Source organism: Schistocerca gregaria, chromosome 11 (assembly GCF_023897955.1).
Source record: "Schistocerca gregaria isolate iqSchGreg1 chromosome 11, iqSchGreg1.2, whole genome shotgun sequence".
Classification (NCBI taxonomy): Eukaryota; Metazoa; Arthropoda; class Insecta; order Orthoptera; family Acrididae; genus Schistocerca; species Schistocerca gregaria.
Window position 1 is genome coordinate 33,149,435 of NC_064930.1, and position 20,032 is coordinate 33,169,466.

Here is a 20,032-nt window from a genome sequence, read left to right on the forward strand (position 1 = left end):
CCGCAGATTACAGGAAGCCTCCAGATGTGCTTCGGTATCTACTACTGGTGTTCCAGGAATCGCTCAAAGAGTAGAGAGTTTGAGACATAACTCCCATGGAGAAAAGTCCGCATGGTGCCCGTTATATTCAATCCCGATGCAATTTCTGTCTTTCATCAAAACTCTGAACGTCCACAGATTACAGGAAGAATCCAGATGTGCTTCGGAAACTACTACTGGTGTTCCAGAAATCGATCAAAGAGTAGACAGTTTGAGACATAACTCCCAGGAAAAAAGTCCGCATGGTGCCCGTTATATTCAACCTCAATGCAATTTCTGCCTTTCATCAAAACTCTGAACGTCCACAGATTACAGGAAGCCTCCAGATGTGCTTCGGAAAGAGTAGAGAGTTTGAGACATTACTCCCATGGAGAAAAGACCGCATGGGTCCCGTTATATTCAATCCCGATTCAATTTCTGTCTTTCATCAAAACTCTGAAAGTCCACAAATTACAGGAAGCCTTCAGATGTGCTTCGGAAACTACAATTGGTGTTCCAGGAATCGATCAAAGAGTAGACAGTTTGAGACATTACTCCCATGGAGAAAAGTCCGCATGGTGCCCGTTGTATTCAATCCCGATGCAATTTCGGTCTTACATCAATACTCTGAATGTGCACAGATTACAGGAAGCCTCCAGATGTGCTTCGGATGCTACTACTGGTGTCCCAGGAAGTGATCAAAGAGTAGACAGTTTGAGACATTACTCCCATGGAGAAAAGTCCGCATGGTGCCCGTTATATTCAACCCCGATGCAATTTCTGTCTTTCACCAAAACTCTGAACGTCCACAGATTACAGGAAGAATCCAGTTGTTTTTCGGAAACTACTACTAGTGTCACAGGAAGTGATCAAAGAGTAGACAGTTTGAGACATTACTCCCATGGAGAAAAGTCCGCATGGTGCCCATTATATTCAATCCCGATTCAATTTCTGTCTTTCATCAAAACTCTGAACGTCCACAGATTACAGGATGCCTCCAGATGTGCATCGGAAATAGTAGACAGTTTGAGACATTACTCCCATGGAGAAAAGACCGCATGGGTCCCGTTATATTAAATCTCGATGCAATTTCTGTCTTTCATCATAACTCTGAAGGTCCACAAATTACAGGAAGCCTCCAGATGTGCTTCGGATACTACTATTGGTGTTCCAGGAATCGATCAAAGAGTAGACAGTTTGAGACATTACTCCCATGAGGAAAAGTCCTCATGGTGCCCCTAATTTTCAATCCCGATGCAATTTCTGTCTTTTATCAAAACTCTGAACGTCCACAGATTACAGGAAGCCTCCAGATGTGCTTCGGAATCTACTACTTGTGTCCCAGGAATCGATCAAAGACTAGACAGTTTGAGACATTACTCCCATGGAGAAAAGTCCGCATGGTGCCCGTTGTATTCAATCCCGATGCAATTTCGGTCTTACATCAATACTCTGAATGTGCACAGATTACAGGAAGCCTCCAGATGTGCTTCAGAAACTACTACTGGTGTCCCAGGAAGTGATCAAAGAGTAGACAGTTTGAGACATTACTCCCATGGAGAAAAGTCCGCATGGTGCCCGTTATATTCAACCCCGATGCAATTTCCGTCTTTCACCAAAACTCTGAACGTCCACAGATTACAGGAAGCCTCCAGATGTGCTTCGGAAAAAGTAGACAGTTTGAGACATTACTCCCATGGAGAAAAGTCCGCATTATGCCCGTTATATTCAATCGCGATTCAATTTCTGTCTTTCATCAAAACTCTGAACGTCCACAGATTACAGGATGCCTCCAGATGTTCTTCGGAATGAGTAGACAGTTTGAGACATTACTCCCATGGAGAAAAGACCGCATGGGTCCCGTTATACTCAATTCCGATGCAATTTCTGTCTTTCATCATAACTCTGAAGGTCCACAAATTACAGGAAGCCTCCAGATGTGCTTCGGATACTACTATTGGTGTTCCAGGAATCGATCAAAGAGTAGACAGTTTGAGTCATTACTCCCATGGAGAAAAGTCCGCATGGTGCCCGTTATATTCAATCCCGATTCAATTTCTGTCTTTCATCAAAACTCTGAACGTCCACAGATTACACGAAGCATCCAGATGTGCTTCGGAAACTACTACTGGTGTTCCAGGAATCGATCAAAGAGTTGGAAAGTTTGAGACATTACTCCCATGGAGAAAAGTCCGCATGGTGCCCGTTACATTCAATCCCGATGCAATTTCTGACTTTCATCAAAACTCAGAACGTCCACAGATTACAGGAAGCCTCCAGATGTGCTTCGGAAACTACTACTGGTGTTCCAGGAATCGATCAAAGAGTAGACAGTATGAGACATTACTCCCATGAAGAAAAGTCATCATGGTGCCCGTTACATTCAATCCCGATGAAACTTCTGTCTTTCATCAAAACTCTGAACGTCCACAGATTACAGGAAGCCTCCAGGTGTGCTTCGGAAACTACTACTGGTGTCCCAGGAATCGATCAAATAGTAGACAGTTTGAGACATTACTCCCATGGAGAAAAGTCCGCATGGTGCCCGTTATATTCAATCCCGATGCAATTTCTGTCTTTCATCAAAACTCTGAACGTCCACAGATTACAGGAAGCCTTCAGATGTGCTTCGGAAACTGCTACTGGTGTCCCAGGAATCGATCAAAACGTATACAGTTTGAGACATTACTCCCATTGAGAAAAGACCGCATGGTGCCCATTATATCCAATGCCGATGCAATTTCTGTCTTCCATCAAAACTCTGAACGTCCACAGATTACAGGAAGCCTCCAGATGTGCTTCGGAAAGAGTAGAGAGTTTGAGACATTACTCCCATGGAGAAAAGTCCGCATGGTGCCCGTTATATTCAATCCCGATTCAATTTCTGTCTTTCATAAAAACTCTGAACGTCCACAGATTACAGGAAGCCTCCAGATGTGCTTCGGTATCTACTACTGGTGTTCCAGGAATCGCTCAAAGAGTAGACAGTTTGAGACATTACTCCCATGGAGAAAAGTCCGCATGGTGCCCGTTATATTCAATCCCGATGCAATTTCTGTCTTTCATAAAAACTCTGAACGTCCACAGATTACAGGAAGAATCCAGATGTGCTTCGGAAACTACTACTGGTGTTCCAGAAATCGATCAAAGAGTAGACAGTTTGAGACATTACTCCCATGGAGAAAAGTCCGCATGGTGCCCGTTATATTCAACCTCAATGCAATTTCTGCCTTTCATCAAAACTCTGAACGTCCACAGATTACAGGAAGCCTCCAGATGTGCTTCGGAAAGAGTAGAGAGTTTGAGACATTACTCCCATGGAGAAAAGTCCGCATGGTGCCCGTTATATTCAATCCCGATTCAATTTCTGTCTTTCATCAAAACTCTGAACGTCCACAGATTACAGGAAGCCTCCAGATGTGCTTCGGAAAGAGTAGAGAGTTTGAGACATTACTCCCATGGAGAAAAGACCGCATGGGTCCCGTTATATTCAATCCCGATTCAATTTCTGTCTTTCATCAAAACTCTGAAGGTCCACAAATTACAGGAAGCCTTCAGATGTGCTTCGCAAACTACAATTGGTGTTCCAGGAATCGATCAAAGAGTAGACAGTTTGAGACATTACTCCCATGGAGAAAAGTCCGCATGGTGCCCGTTGTATTCAATCCCGATGCAATTTCGGTCTTACATCAATACTCTGAATGTGCACAGATTACAGGAAGCCTCCAGATGTGCTTCGGAAGCTACTACTGGTGTCCCAGAAAGTGATCAAAGAGTAGACAGTTTGAGACATTACTCCCATGGAGAAAAGTCCGCATGGTGCCCATTATATTCAATCCCGATTCAATTTCTGTCTTTCATCAAAACTCTGAACGTCCACAGATTACAGGATGCCTCCAGATGTGCATCGGAAAGAGTAGACAGTTAGAGACATTACTCCCATGGAGAAAAGACCGCATGGGTCCCGTTATATTCAATCTCGATGCAATTTCTGTCTTTCATCATAACTCTGAAGGTCCACAAATTACAGGAAGCCTCCAGATGTGCTTCGGATACTAGTATTGGTGTTCCAGGAATCGATCAAAGAGTAGACAGTTTGAGACATTACTCCCATGAGGAAAAGTCCTCATGGTGCCCGTAATATTCAATCCCGATGCAATTTCTGTCTTTTATCAAAACTCTGAACGTCCACAGATTACAGGAAGCCTCCATATGTGCTTCGGAATCTACTACTGGTGTCCCAGGAATCGATCAAAGACTAGACAGTTTGAGACATTACTCCCATGGAGAAAAGTCCGCATGGTGCCCGTTGTATTCAATCCCGATGCAATTTCGGTCTTACATCAATACTCTGAATGTGCACAGATTACAGGAAGCCTCCAGATGTGCTTCAGAAACTATTACTGGTGTCCCAGGAAGTGATCAAAGAGTAGACAGTTTGAGATATTACTCCCATGGAGAAAAGTACGCATGGTGCCCGTTATATTCAACCCCGATGCAATTTCTGTCTTTCACCAAAACTCTGAACGTCCACAGATTACAGGAAGCCTCCAAATGTGCTTCGGAAAGAGTAGACAGTTTGAGACATTACTCCCATGGAGAAAAGACCGCATGGGTCCCGTTATATTCAATACCGATGCAATTTCTGTCTTTCATCAAAAATCTGAAGGTCCACAAATTACAGGAAGCCTCCAGATCTGCTTTGGAAACTACTAATGGTGTTCCAGGAATCGATCAAAGAGTACACAGTTTGAGAGATTACTCCCATGGAGAAAAGTCCGCATGGTGCCCGTTGTATTCAATCCCGATGCAATTTCGGTCTTACATCAATACTCTGAATGTGCACAGATTACAGGAAGCCTCCAGATGTGCTTCGGAAACTACTACTGGTGTCCCAGGAAGTGATCAAAGAGTAGACAGTTTGAGACATTACTCCCATGGAGAAAAGTCCGCATGGTGCCCGTTATATTCAACCCCGATGCAATTTCTGTCTTTCACCAAAACACTGAACGTCCACAGATTACAGGAAGCCTCCAGATGTGCTTCGGAAAGAGTAGACAGTTTGAGACATTACTCCCATGGAAAAAAGACCGCATGGGTCCCGTTATATTCAATCAAGATTCAATTTCTGTCTTTCATCAAAACTCTGAAGGTCCACAAATTACAGGAAGCCTCCAGATGTGCTCCGGAAACTACTATTGGTGTTCCAGGAATCGATCAAAGAGTAGACAGATTGAGACGTTACTCCCATGAGGAAAAGTCCTCATGGTGCCCGTTATATTCAATCCCGATGCAATTTCTGTCTTTCATCAAAACTCGGAACGTCCACAGATTACAGGAAGAATCCAGATGTGCTTCGGAAACTACTACTGGTGTTCCAGAAAACGATCAAACAGTAGACAGTTTGAGACATTACTCCCATGGAGAAAAGTCCGCATGGTGCCCGTTATATTCAACCTCAATGCAATTTCTGCCTTTCATCAAAACTCAGAACGTTCACAGATTACAGGAAGCCTCCAGATGTGCTTCGGAAAGAGTAGAGAGTTTGAGACATTACTCCCATGGAGAAAAGTCCGCATTATGCCCGTTATATTCAATCCCGATTCAATTTCTGTCTTTCATCAAAACTCTGAACGTCCACAGATTACAGGAAGCCTCCAGATGTGCTTCGGAAAGAGTAGAGAGTTTGAGACATTACTCCCATGGAGAAAAGACCGCATGGTGCCCGTTATATTCAATCCCGATGCAATTTCTGTCTTTCATCAATACTCTGAACGTCCACAGATTACACGAAGCATCCAGATGTGCTTCGGAAACTGCTACTGGTGTTCCAGGAATCGATCAAAGAGTTGGAAAGTTTGAGACATTACTCCCATGGAGAAAAGTCCGCATGGTGCCCGTTACATTCAATCCCGATGCAATTTCTGACTTTCATCAAAACTCAGAACGTCCACAGATTACAGAAAGCCTCCAGATGTGCTTCGGAAACTACTACTGGTGTTCCAGGAATCGATCAAAGAGTAGACAGTATGAGACATTACTCCCATGAATAAAAGTCATCATGGTGCCCGTTATATTCAATCCCGATGAAACTTCTGTCTTTCATGAAAACTCTGAACGTCCATAGATTACAGGAAGCCTCCAGATGTGCTTCGGAAACTACTACTGGTGTCCCAGGAATCGATCAAATAGTAGACAGTTTGAGACATTATTCCCATGGAGAAAAGTCCGCATGGTGCCCGTTATATTCAATCCCGATGCAATTTCTGTCTTTCATCAATACTCTGAACGTCCACAGATTACACGAAGCATCCAGATGTGCTTCGGAAACTACTACTGGTGTTCCAGGAATCGATCAAAGAGTTGGAAAGTTTGAGACATTACTCCCATGGAGTAAAGTCCGCATGGTGCCCGTTATATTCAACCTCAATGCAATTTCTGCCTTTCATCAAAACTCTGAACGTCCACAGATTACAGGAAGCCTGAAGATGTGCTTCGGAAAGAGTAGAGAGTTTGAGGCATTACTCCCATGGAGAAAAGACCGCATGGGTCCCGTTATATTCAATCCCGATTCAATTTCTGTCTTTCATCAAAACTCTGAAGGTCCACAAATTACAGGAAGCCTCCAGATGTGCTTCGGAATCTACTACTGGTGTCCCAGGAATCGATCAAAGAGTAGACAGTTTGAGTCATTACTCCCATGGAGAAAAGTCCTCATGGTGCCCGTTGTATTCAATCCCGATGCAATTTCGGTCTTACATCAATACTCTGAATGTGCACAGATTACAGGAAGCCTCCAGATGTGCTTCAGAAACTACTACTGGTGTCCCAGGAAGTGATCAAAGAGTAGACAGTTTGAGACATTACTCCCATGGAGAAATGTCCGCATGGTGCCCGTTATATTCAACCCCGATGCAATTTCTGTCTTTCACCAAAACTCTGAACGTCCACAGATTACAGGAAGCCTCCATATGTGCTTCGGAAAGAGTACACAGTTTGAGACATTACTCCCATGGAGAAAAGACCGCATGGGTCCCGTTATATTCAATCCCGATGCAATTTCTGTCTTTCATCCAAAATATGAAGGTCCACAAATTACAGGAAGCCTCCAGATGTGCTTCGGAAACTACTAATGGTGTTCCATTAATCGATCAAAGAGTAGACAGTCTGAGACATTACTCCCATGGAGAAAAGTCCGCATGGTGCCCCTTGTATTCAATCCCGATGCAATTTCGGTCTTACATCAATACTCTGAATGTGCACCGATTACAGGAAGCCTCCAGATGTGCTTCGGAAACTACTACTGGTGTCCCAGGAAGTGATCAAAGAGTAGACAGTTTGAGACATTACTCCCATGGAGAAAAGTCCGCATGGTGCCCGTTATATTCAACCCCGATGCAATTTCTGTCTTTCACCAAAACTCTGAACGTCCACAGAATACAGGAAGAATCCAGTTGTGTTTCGGAAACTACTACTAGTGTCCCAGGAATCGATCAAAGTGTAGACAGTTTGAGTCATTACTCCCATGGAGAAAAGTCCGCATGGTGCCCGTTATATTCAATCCCGATTCAATTTCTGTCTTTCATCAAAACTCTGAACGTCCACAGATTACAGGAAGCCTCCAGATGTGCTTCGTAAAGAGTAGACAGTTTGAGACATTACCCCCATGGAGAAAAGACCGCATGGGTCCCGTTATATTCAATCAAGATGCAATTTCTGTCTTTCATCAAAACTCTGAAGGTCCACAAATCACAGGAAGCCTCCAGATGTTCTTCGGAAACTACTATTGGTGTTCCAGGAATCGATCAAAGAGTAGACAGATTGAGACGTTACTCCCATGAGGAAAAGTCCTCATGGTGCCCGTTATATTCAATCCCGATGCAATTTCTGTCTTTCATCAAAACTCTGAACGTCCACAGATTACAGGAAGAATCCAGATGTGCTTCGGAAACTACTACTGGTGTTCCAGAAATCGATCAAAGAGTAGACTGTTTGAGACATTACTCCCATGGAGAAAAGTCCGCATGGTGCCCGTTGTATTCAATCCCGATGCAATTTCGGTCTCACATCAATACTCTGAATGTGCACAGATTACAGGAAGCCTACAGATGTGCTTCAGAAACTACTACTGGTGTCCCAGGAAGTGATCAAAGAGTAGACAGTTTGAGAAATTACTCCCATGGAGAAAAGTCCGCATGGTGCCCGTTATATTCAACCCCGATGCAATTTCTGTCTTTCACCAAAACTCTGAACGTCCACAGATTACAGGAAGCCTCCAGATGTGCTTCGGAGAGAGTAGACAGTTTGAGACATTACTCCCATGGAGAAAAGACCGCATGGGTCCCGTTATATTCAATCCCGATGCAATTTCTGTCTTTCATCAAAAATCTGTAGGTCCACAAATTACAGGAAGCCTCCAGATGTGCTTCGGAAACTACTATTGGTGTTCCAGGAATCGATCAAAGAGTAGACAGTTTGAGAGATTACTCCCATGGAGAAAAGTCCGCATGGTGCCCGTTGTATTCAATCCCGATGCAATTTCGGTCTTACATCAATACTCTGAATGTGCACAGATTACAGGAAGCCTCCAGATGTGCTTCGGAAACTACTACTGGTGTCCCAGGAATCGATCAAATAGTAGACAGTTTGAGACATTACTCCCATGGAGACAAGTCCGCATGGTGCCCGTTACATTCAATCCCGATGCAATTTCTGTCTTTCATCAAAACTCAGAACGTCCACAGATTACAGGAAGCCTCCAGATGTGCTTCGGAAACTACTACTGGTATTCCAGGAATCGATCAAAGAGTAGACAGTATGAGACATTACTCCCATGGAGAAAAGTCATCATGGTGCCCGTTATATTCAATCCCGATGAAACTTCTGTCTTTCATCAAAACTCTGAACGTCCACAGATTACAGGAAGCTTCCATATGTGCTTCGGAAACTACTACTGGTGTCCCAGGAATCAATCAAATAGTAGACAGTTTGAGTCATTACTCCCATGTAGATAAGTCCACATGGTGCCCGTTATATTCAATCCCGATGCAATTTCTGTCTTTCATTAAAACTCTGAACGTCCACAGATTACAGGAAGCCTCCAGATGTGCTTCGGAAACTACTACTGGTGTCCCAGGAAGCGATCAAAGAGTAGACAGTTTGAGACATGACTCCCATGGAGAAAAGTCCGCATGGTGCCCGTTATATTCCACCCCGATGCACTTTCTGTCTTTCATCAAAACTTTGAACGTCCACAGATTACAGGAAGCCTCCAGATGTGCTTCGGAAACTACTACTGGTGTTCCAGGAATCGATCAAAGAGTACAGAGGTTGAGACATTACTCCCATGGCGAAAAGTCCGAATGGTGCCCGATGCCAATGAAATTTCTGTCTTTCATCAAAACTCTGAACGTCCACAGATTACAGGAGGCCTCCAGATGTGCTTCGTAAACTTCTATTGGTGTTCCTGGAATCGATCAAAGTGTAGACACTTTGAGACATTACTCCCATGGAGAAAAGTCCGCATGGTGCCCGTTATATTCAATCCCGATACAATTTCTGTCTTTCATCAAAACTCTGAACGTCCACAGATTACAGGAAACCTCCAGATGCTCTTCGGAAACTACTACTGGTGTTCCACGAATCGATCAAAGAGTAGACAGTTTGAGACATAACTCCCATGGAGAAAAGGCCGCATGTTGCCCGTTATATTCAATCCCGATGCAATTTCTGTCTTTCATCAAAACTATGAACGTCCACAGATTACAGGAAGCCTCCAGATGTGCTTAGGAAAGAGTAGACAGTTTGAGACATTACTCCCATGGAGAAAAGTCCGCATGGGTCCCATTATATTCAATCCCGATGCAATTTCTGTCTCTCATCAAAACTCTGAATGTCCACAAATGACAGGAAGCCTCCAGATGTGCTTCGGAAACTACTACTGGTGTTCCAGGAATCGATCAAAGAGTTGACAGTTTGAGACATTACTCCCATGAGGAAAAGTCCTCATGGTGCCCGTTATATTCAATCCCGATGCAATTTCTGTCCTTCATCAAAACTCTGAACGTCCACAGATTACAGGAAGCCTCCAGATGTGCTTTGGAAACTACTACTGTTGTCCCAGGAATCGATCAAATAGTAGACAGTTTGAGACATTACTCCCATGGAGAAAAGTCCGCATGTTGCCCGTTATATTCAATCCCGATGCAATTTCTGTCTTTCATCAAAACTATGAACGTCCACAGATTACAGGAAGCCTCCACATGTGCTTCGGAAAGAGTAGACAGTTTGAGACATTACTCCCATGGAGAAAAGTCCGCATGGGTCCCGTTATATTCAATCCCGATGCAATTTCTGTCTTTCATCAAAACTCTGAAGGTCCACAAATTACAGGAAACCTCCAGATGTGCTTCGGAAACTACTACTGGTGTTCCAAGAGTCGATCAAAGAGTAGACAGTTTGAGACATTACTCCCATGGAGAAAATTCCGCATGGTGCCCGTTATATTCAATCCCAATGCAATTTCTGTCTTTCATCAAATCTCTGAACGTCCACAGATTACCGGAAGCCTCCAGATGTGCTTCGGAAACTACTACTGGTGTCCCAGGAATCGATCAAAGAGTAGACAGTTAGAGTCATTACTCCCATGGAGAAAAGTCCGCATGGTGCCCGTTATATTCAATCCCGATGCAATTTCTGTCTTTCATCAAAACTCTGAACGTCCACTGATTACAGGAAGCCTCCAGATGTGCTTTGGAAACTACTACTGGTGTCCCAGGAAGCGATCAAAGAGTAGACAGTTTGAGACATTAATCCCATGGAGAAAAGTCCGCATGGTGCCCGTTATATTCAACCTCAATGCAATTTCTGCCTTTCATAAAAACTCTGAACGTCCACAGATTACAGGAAGCCTCTGGATGTGCTTCAGAAACTACTATTGGTGTTCCAGGAATCGATCAAAGAGTAGACAGTTTGAGACATAACTCCTATGGAGAAAAGTCCGCATGGTGCCCGATGCCGATGCAATTTCTGTCTTTCATCAAAACTCTAAAAATCCACAGATTACAGGAAGCCTCCAGATGTGCTTCGGAAACTGCTACTGGTGTACCAGGAATCGATCAAAGAGTTGGAAAGTTTGAGACATTACTCCCATGGAGAAAAGTCCGCATGGTGCCCGTTATATTCAATCCCAATGCAATTTCTGTCTTTCATCAATTCTCTGAACGTCCACAGATTACACGAAGCCTCCAGATGTGCTTCGGAAACTACTACTGGTATTCCAGGAATCGATCAAAGAGTTGGAAAGTTTGAGACATTACTCCCATGGAGAAAAGTCCGCATGGTGCCCGTTATATTCAATCCCAATGCAATTTCTGTCTTTCATCAAAACTCTGAACGTCCACAGATTACACGAAGCCTCCAGATGTGCTTCGGAAACTACTACTGGTGTTCCAGGAATCGATCAAAGAGTTGGAAAGTTTGAGACATTACTCCCATGGAGAAAAGTCCGCATGGTGCCCGTTACATTCAATCCCGATGAAATTTCTGTCTTTCATCAAAACTCTGAACGTCCACAGATTACAGGAAGCCTGCAGATGGGCTTCGGAAACTACTACTGTGTTCCAGGAATCGATCAAAGAGTAGACAGTATGAGACGTTACTCCCATGAAGAAAAGTCATCATGGTGCCCGTTATATTCAATCCCGATGCAATTTCTGTCTTTCATCAAAACTCTGAACGTCCACAGATTACAGGAAGCCTCCAGATGTGCTACGGAAACTACTACTGGTGTTCCAGGAATCAATCAAATAGTAGACAGTTTGAGTCATTAGTCCCATGTAGATAAGTCTACATGGTGCCCGTTATATTCAATCCCGATGCAATTTCTGTCTTTCATCAAAACTCTGAACGTTAACAGATTACAGGAAGCCTCCAGATGTGCTTCGGAAAGAGTAGACAGTTTGAGACATTACTCCCATGGAGAAAAGTCCGCATGGGTCCCGCTATATTCAATCCCGATGCAATTTCTGTCTTTCATCAAAACTCTGAAGGTCCACAATTCACAGGAAGCCTCCAGATGTGCTTCGGAAGCTACTACTGGTGTTCCAGGAATCGGTCAAAGAGTAGACAGTTTGAGACATTAGTCCCATGAGGAAAAGTCCTCATGGTGCCCGTTATATTAAATCCCGATGCAATTTCTGTCTTTCATCAAAACTCTGAACGTCCACAGATTACAGGAAGCCTCCAGATGGGCTTCGGAAACTACTACTGGTGTCCCAGGAATCGATCAAAGAGTAGACAGTTTGAGTCATTACTCCCATGGAGAAAAGTCCGCATGGTGCCCGTTATATTCAATCCCGATGCAATTTCCTCCTTCATCAAAACTCTGAACGTCCACAGATTACAGGAAGCCTCCAGATGTGCTTTGGAAACTACTACTGGTGTCCCAGGAAGCGATCAAAGAGTAGACAGTTTGAGACATTAATCCCATGGAGAAAAGTCCGTATGGTGCCCGTTATATCCAACTCCGATGCACTTTCTGTCTTTCATCAAAACTCTGAATGTTCACAGATTACAGGAAGAATCCAGTTGTGCTTCGGAAACTACTACTGGTGTCCCAGGTATCGATCGTAGAGTAGACAGTTTGAGACATTACTCCCATGGAGAAAAATCCGCATGGTACCCGTTATATTCAATCCCGATGCTATTTCTGTCTTTCATCAAAACTCTGAACGTCCACAGATTACAGGAAGCCCCCAGATGTGCTTCGGAAACTGCTACTGGTGTCCCAGGAAGCGATGAAAAAGTAGACAGTTTGAGACATTACTCCCATGGAGAAAAGTCCGTACGGTGAGCGTTATATTGAATCCCGATGCAATTTCTGTCTTTCATCAAAACTCTGAACGTCCACTGATTAGAGGAAGCCTCCAGATGTGCTTCGGAAACTAGTACTGGTGTTCCAGAAATCGATCAAAGAGTAGACAGTTTGAGACATTACTCCCATGGAGAAAAGTCCGCATGGTGCCCGTTATATTCAATCCTGATGCAATTTCGGTCTTTCATCAAAACTCTGAAAGTCCACTGATTACAGGAAGCCTCCAGATGTGCTACGGAAACTACTACTGGTGCCCCAGGTATCGATCAAAGAGTAGACAGTTTGAGACATTACTCCCATGGAGAAAAGTCCGAATGGTGCCCGTTATATTAAATCCCGATGTAATATCTGTCTTTCATCAAATCTTTGAACGTACAGAGATTACAGGAAGCCTCCGGATGTGCTTCAGAAACTACTATTGGTGTTCCAGGAATTGATCGAAGAGTAGACAGTTTGAGACATAACTACCATGGAGATAAGTCCGCATGGTGCCTAAATCCGATGCAATTTCTGTCTTTCATCAAAACTCTGAAAATCCACAGATTACAGGAAGCCTCCAGATGTGCTTCGGAAACTACTACTGGTGTTCCAGGAATCGATCAAAGAGTAGACAGTTTGAGACATTACTCCCATGGAGAAAAGTCCGCATGGTGCCCGTTATATTCAACCCCGATGCAATTTCAGTCTTTCATCAAAACTCTGAACGTCCACAGATTACAGGAAGCCTCCAGATGGGCTTCGGAAACTACTACTGGTGTTCCAGGAATCGATCAAAGAGTAGACAGTTTGAGACATTACTCCCATGGAGAAAAGTCCTCATGGTGCCCGTTATATTCAACCCCGATGCAATTTCTGTCTTTCATCAAAACTCTGAACGTAAACAGATTACAGGAAGCCTCCAGATGTGCTTCGAAAACTACTACTGGTGTTCCAGGAATCGATCAAAGAGTAGACAGTTTGAGAAATTACTCCCATGGTGAAAAGTCCCCATGGTGCCCGTTATGTTCAATCCCGATGCAATTTCTGTCTTTCAACAAAACTCTGAACGTCGTCAGTTTACTTGAAGACTCCAGACGTGCTTCGGAAAGTAGTACTGGTGTTCCAGGAATCGATCAAAGAGTAGACAGTTTGAGACATTACTCCCATGGAGAAAAGTCCGCATGGTGAACGTTATATTCAATCCCGATGCAATTTCTGTCTTTCATCAAAACTCTGAACGTCCACTGATTACAGGAAGCCTCCAGACGTGCTTCGGAAACTACTACTGGTGTCCCAGGAATCGATCAAAGAGTAGACAGTTTGAGTCATTACTCCCATGGAGAAAAGTCCGCATGGTGAGCGTTATATTCAGTCCCGATGCAATTTTTGTCTTTCATCAAAACTCTGAACGTCCACTGATTACAGGAAGCCTCCAGATGTGCTTCGGAAACTACTACTGGTGTCCCAGGTATCGATCAAAGAGTAGACAATTTGAGACATTACTCCCATGGAGAAAAGTCCGCATGGTGCCCGTTATATTCAATCCTGATGCAATTTCGGTCTTTCATCAAAACTCTGAACGTCCACTGATTACAGGAAGCCTCCAGATGTGCTACAGAAACTACTACTGGTGTCCCAGTTATCGATCAAAGAGTAGACAGTTTGAGACATTACTCCCATGGAGAAAAGTCCGCATGGTGCCCGTTATATTAAATCCCGATGAAATATCTGTCTTTCATCAAAACTTTGAACGTACACAGATTACAGGAGCCTCCGGATGTGCTCCAGAAACTACTATTGGTGTTCCAGGAATCGATCGAAGAGTAGACAGTTTGAGACATAACTACCATGGAGATAAGTCCGCATGGTGGTCAATGCCGATGCAATTTCTGTCCTTCATCAAAACTCTGAAAATCCACAGATTACAGGAAGCCTCCAGATGTGCTTCGGAAACTACTACTGGTGTTCCAGGAATCGATCAAAGAGTAGACAGTTTGAGACATTACTCCCATGGAGAAAAGTCCGCATGGTGCCCGTTATATTCAACACCGATGCAATTTCAGTCTTTCATCAAAACTCTGAACGTCCACAGATTACAGGAAGCCTCCAGATGGGCTTCGGAAACTACTACTGGTGTTCCAGGAATCGATCAAAGAGTAGACAGTTTGAGACATTACTCCCATGGAGAAAAGTCCTCATGGTGCCCGTTATATTAAATCCCGATGAAATATCTGTCTTTCATCAAAACTTTGAACGTACACAGATTACAGGAAGCCTCCGGATGTGCTCCAGAAACTACTATTGGTGTTCCAGGAATCGATCGAAGAGTAGACAGTTTGAGACATAACTACCATGGAGATAAGTCCGCATGGTGCCCAATGCCGATCCAATTTCTGTCTTTCATCAAAACTCTGAAAATCCACAGATTACAGGAAGCCTCCAGATGTGCTTCGGAAACTACTACTGGTGTTCCAGGAATCGATCAAAGTGTAGAAAGTTTGAGACTTTACTCCCATGGAGAAAAGTCCGCATGGTGCCCGTTATATTCAACCCCGATGCAATTTCAGTCTTTCATCAAAACTCTGAACGTCCACAGATTACAGGAAGCCTCCAGATGGGCTTCGGAAACTACTACTGGTGTTCCAGGAATCGATCCAAGTGTAGACAGTTTGAGACATTACTCCCATGGAGAAAAGCCCTCATGGTGCCCGTTATATTCAACCCCGATGCAATTTCTGTCTTTCATCAAAACTCTGAACGTCCACAGATTACAGGAAGCCTCCAGATGTGCTTCGGAAACTACTACTGGTGTTCCAGGATTCGATCAAAGAGTAGACAGTTTGAGAAATTACTCCCATGGTGAAAAGTCCCCATGGTGCCCGTTATATTCAATCCCGATGCAATTTCTGTCTTTCATCAAAACTCTGAACGTCATCAGTTTACTTGAAGACTGCAGACGTGCTTCGGAAATTAGTACTGGCGTTCCAGTAATCGATCAAAGAGAAGACAGTTTGAGACATTACTCCCATGGAGAAAAGTCCGCATGGTGAACGTTATATTCAATCCCGATGCAAGTTCTGTCTTTCATCAAAACTCTGAACGTCCACAGATTACACGAAGCCTCCAGATGTGTTTCGGAAACTACTACTGGTGTTCCAGGAATCGATCAGAGAGTTGGAAAGTTTGAGACGTTACTCCCATGAAGAAAAGTCATCATGGTGCCCGTTATATTCAATCCCGATGCAATTTCTGTCTTTCATCAAAACTCTGAACGTCCACAGATTACAGGAAGCCTCCAGATGTGCTACGGAAACTACTACTGGTGTTCCAGGAATCAATCAAATAGTAGACAGTTTGAGTCATTAGTCCCATGTAGATAAGTCTACATGGTGGCCGTTATATTCAATCCCGATGCAATTTCTGTCTTTCATCAAAACTCTGAACGTTAACAGATTACAGGAAGCCTCCAGATGTGCTTCGGAAAGAGTAGACAGTTTGAGACATTACTCCCATGGAGAAAAGTCCGCATGGGTCCCGCTATATTCAATCCCGATGCAATTTCTGTCTTTCATCAAAACTCTGAAGGTCCACAATTCACAGGAAGCCTCCAGATGTGCTTCGGAAGCTACTACTGGTGTTCCAGGAATCGGTCAAAGAGTAGACAGTTTGAGACATTAGTCCCATGAGGAAAAGTCCTCATGGTGCCCGTTATATTAAATCCCGATGCAATTTCTGTCTTTCATCAAAACTCTGAACGTCCACAGATTACAGGAAGCCTCCAGATGTGCTTCGGAAACTACTACTGGTGTCCCAGGAATCGATCAAAGAGTAGACAGTTTGAGTCATTACTCCCATGGAGAAAAGTCCGCATGGTGCCCGTTATATTCAATCCCGATGCAATTTCCTCCTTCATCAAAACTCTGAACGTCCACAGATTACAGGAAGCCTCCAGATGTGCTTTGGAAACTACTACTGGTGTCCCAGGAAGCGATCAAAGAGTAGACAGTTTGAGACATTAATCCCATGGAGAAAAGTCCGCATGGTGCCCGTTATATCCAACTCCGATGCACTTTCTGTCTTTCATCAAAACTCTGAATGTTCACAGATTACAGGAAGAATCCAGTTGTGCTTCGGAAACTACTACTGGTGTCCCAGGTATCGATCGTAGAGTAGACAGTTTGAGACATTACTCCCATGGAGAAAAATCCGCATGGTACCCGTTATATTCAATCCCGATGCAATTTCTGTCTTTCATCAAAACTCTGAACGTCCACAGATTACAGGAAGCCCCCAGATGTGCTTCGGAAACTGCTACTGGTGTCCCAGGAAGCGATGAAAAAGTAGACAGTTTGAGACATTACTCCCATGGAGAAAAGTCCGTACGGTGAGCGTTATATTGAATCCCGATGCAATTTCTGTCTTTCATCAAAACTCTGAACGTCCACTGATTAGAGGAAGCCTCCAGATGTGCTTCGGAAACTAGTACTGGTGTTCCAGAAATCGATCAAAGAGTAGACAGTTTGAGACATTACTCCCATGGAGAAAAGTCCGCATGGTGCCCGTTATATTCAATCCTGATGCAATTTCGGTCTTTCATCAAAACTCTGAAAGTCCACTGATTACAGGAAGCCTCCAGATGTGCTACGGAAACTACTACTGGTGCCCCAGGTATCGATCAAAGAGTAGACAGTTTGAGACATTACTCCCATGGAGAAAAGTCCGAATGGTGCCCGTTATATTAAATCCCGATGTAATATCTGTCTTTCATCAAATCTTTGAACGTACAGAGATTACAGGAAGCCTCCGGATGTGCTTCAGAAACTACTATTGGTGTTCCAGGAATTGATCGAAGAGTAGACAGTTTGAGACATAACTACCATGGAGATAAGTCCGCATGGTGCCTAAATCCGATGCAATTTCTGTCTATCATCAAAACTCTGAAAATCCACAGATTACAGGAAGCCTCCAGATGTGCTTCGGAAACTACTACTGGTGTTCCAGGAATCGATCAAAGAGTAGACAGTTTGAGAAATTACTCCCATGGTGAAAAGTCCCCATGGTGCCCGTTATGTTCAATCCCGATGCAATTTCTGTCTTTCAACAAAACTCTGAACGTCGTCAGTTTACTTGAAGACTCCAGACGTGCTTCGGAAAGTAGTACTGGTGTTCCAGGAATCGATCAAAGAGTAGACAGTTTGAGACATTACTCCCATGGAGAAAAGTCCGCATGGTGAGCGTTATATTCAGTCCCGATGCAATTTTTGTCTTTCATCAAAACTCTGAACGTCCACTGATTACAGGAAGCCTCCAGATGTGCTTCGGAAACTACTACTGGTGTCCCAGGTATCGATCAAAGAGTAGACAATTTGAGACATTACTCCCATGGAGAAAAGTCCGCATGGTGCCCGTTATATTCAATCCTGATGCAATTTCGGTCTTTCATCAAAACTCTGAACGTCCACTGATTACAGGAAGCCTCCAGATGTGCTACAGAAACTACTACTGGTGTCCCAGTTATCGATCAAAGAGTAGACAGTTTGAGACATTACTCCCATGGAGAAAAGTCCGCATGGTGCCCGTTATATTAAATCCCGATGAAATATCTGTCTTTCATCAAAACTTTGAACGTACACAGATTACAGGAGCCTCCGGATGTGCTCCAGAAACTACTATTGGTGTTCCAGGAATCGATCGAAGAGTAGACAGTTTGAGACATAACTACCATGGAGATAAGTCCGCATGGTGGTCAATGCCGATGCAATTTCTGTCTTTCATCAAAACTCTGAAAATCCACAGATTACAGGAAGCCTCCAAATGTGCTTCGGAAACTACTACTGGTGTTCCAGGAATCGATCAAAGTGTAGAAAGTTTGAGACATTACTCCCATGGAGAAAAGTCCGCATGGTGCCCGTTATATTCAACCCCGATGCAATTTCAGTCTTTCATCAAAACTCTGAACGTCCACAGATTACAGGAAGCCTCCAGATGGGCTTCGGAAACTACTACTGGTGTTCCAGGAATCGATCCAAGTGTAGACAGTTTGAGACATTACTCCCATGGAGAAAAGCCCTCATGGTGCCCGTTATATTCAACCCCGATGCAATTTCTGTCTTTCATCAAAACTCTGAACGTCCACAGATTACAGGAAGCCTCCAGATGTGCTTCGGAAACTACTACTGGTGTTCCAGGATTCGATCAAAGAGTAGACAGTTTGAGAAATTACGCCCATGGTGAAAAGTCCCCATGGTGCCCGTTATATTCAATCCCGATGCAATTTCTGTCTTTCATCAAAACTCTGAACGTCATCAGTTTACTTGAAGACTGCAGACGTGCTTCGGAAACTAGTACTGGCGTTCCAGTAATCGATCAAAGAGAAGACAGTTTGAGACATTACTCCCATGGAGAAAAGTCCGCATGGTGAACGTTATATTCAATCCCGATGCAAGTTCTGTCTTTCATCAAAACTCTGAACGTCCACAGATTACACGAAGCCTCCAGATGTGTTTCGGAAACTACTACTGGTGTTCCAGGAATCGATCAGAGAGTTGGAAAGTTTGAGACATTACTCCCATGGAGAAAATTCAGCATGGTGCCCGTTATATTCTATCCCGATGCAATTTCTGTCTTTCATCAAAACTCTGAACGTCCACAGATTACAGGAAGCCTCCAGATGTGCTTCGGAAACTACTACTGGTGTTCCAGAAATCGATCAAAGAGTAGACAGTTTGAGACATTACTCAAATGGTGAAAAGTCCCCATGGTGCCCGTTATATTCAATCCCGATGCAATTTCTGTCTTTCATCAAAACTCTGAACGTCCACAGTTTACTTGAAGACTCCAGACGTGCTTCGGAAACTAGTAATGGTGTTCCAGGAATCGATCAAAGAGTAGACAGTTTGAGACATTACTCCCATGGAGAAAAGTCCGCATGGTGCCCGTTACATTCAATCCCGATGCAATTTCTGTCTTTCATCAAATCTCTGAACCTCCACAGATTACACGAAGCCTCCAGATGTGCTTCGGAAACTACTACTGGTGTTCCAGGAATCGATCAAAGAGTTGGAAAGTTTGAGACATTACTCCCATGGAGAAAAGTCCGCATGGTGCCCGTTACATTCAATCCCGATGCAATTTCGGTCTTTCGTCAAAACTCTGAACGTC